The sequence below is a fragment of the Hipposideros armiger genome, unplaced genomic scaffold, assembly GCF_001890085.2.
Source record: "Hipposideros armiger isolate ML-2016 unplaced genomic scaffold, ASM189008v1 scaffold_2264, whole genome shotgun sequence".
NCBI lineage: Eukaryota > Metazoa > Chordata > Mammalia > Chiroptera > Hipposideridae > Hipposideros > Hipposideros armiger.
In genome coordinates this window covers 1,535-3,068 of record NW_017733607.1, presented here as the reverse complement: position 1 = coordinate 3,068, position 1,534 = coordinate 1,535, and positions in this window count along the sequence as shown.

Below are 1,534 nucleotides of genomic sequence, written 5' to 3'. Positions count from 1 at the left end.
CATGCTCGCTTCCTTTTTCAAAGCCTGGCGAGGACTCGAGTGATGTGAGGACATAACCTGTAATCCTACTGTTCCTTTTCATGAAGGAAAGATGATCAACATTTTCCCAAATGTAACAATGATCTTAAACATTTTAGACATTCCCAGTAACAGGTTTGGAGATTGAAAGAAAGTTTCTTAAAGCATACAAGAGCAAAAGAAATTTCAATAAATCGTGCTGGAGGAAATAATGAATCGTGTTTCTATTCTCTATATTATATAAACATAAGAATAATGACAATAAATAATATTTACCAATATAACATTAATATTTATCAATATTTGGCAATTATTCTTATAAGAAGAGGCAATGCAACAGTACCAGCCATATATGTGGGGAGCCTGTGTTATGCAGGTACGCCAGACAGGCATGCGGTACTACTGACCAAAATAGTCTTTCATTTTCCTGTAGTTTCTTATATTTTAGTTTAGAGCATTTTAGCTTTGTGACTTGATGGGATGTGTTTTACCATTTCAGAAAAATTCTTATGTGTGCCACATTTTGTATTTTCTTTCTGAAGGACTGATCTTAACATTTGTATAAACATCAGGCTCCACAAAACCTGGGTCTGCCCCTGCCACGGATTCCAGGCGAGCGAGAGGGAACCAGCCCTATCCCCCACTCACCCCTGACTCTTCACATATTGCCAAGAAGATTGTCTTGTGCAAGCAAAGGACTAAAGAAAGCAGGCCTCCCATCATTGTGTCCCCACATTTCACATCACTGAGTGGCCTAGCATATCTCAAACTGAGATTGAAAAAGAGAAGAAACTACAAATGTTGGCAAGGATGTAGAGAAAGCACAACTCTCTTGCATGTTGGTAGAAATGTAAGTTGGTGCAGCCACTATGTAAATCAGTATGGCAGTTCCTCAAAAATTCAAAATAGAGCTCCCCTATGATCCAGCAATTCTACTTCTGGGTAATTATTCAGAAGAAATGAAAACACTAACTTGAAAAATGATATGCGCCCCCGTGTTCATTGCAGGATTATTTACAATAGCCAAGATATGGAGGCCACCTAGATGGCATGGAAAAATGAATGGATGAGGAAAATGTGGTACACGGACTAGGGAATATTATTCAGCCATAAAAAAGAGGCAATTTGCCACTTGCAATAACATGGACAGACCATGAGGGCATTATGCTAAGTGAAATAAGTCAGACAGAGAAAGACAAATACTGTATGATCTCACTTCCATGTGCAAAGTTAAAAAAATAGAACTCATAGATACAGAGAACATATTAATGATTGCCAGCAGTCACAGGTGGGCAAAAGCACAATGTTACAATAAAATAATTAACTCATGGGGACGTAATGTATAGTTTCATCATTATAATTAATAATATTAGTTAGTAATACTATTAATTTAATAATATACTTAATAATACTTTTTGTATATTTGAAAATAGCTAAGAGAGAAAATTGTTAAAAATTCTGATCACAAGAAAAAATGAGTCAATATATTATGGTGATGGACGTTAATGTGACATAT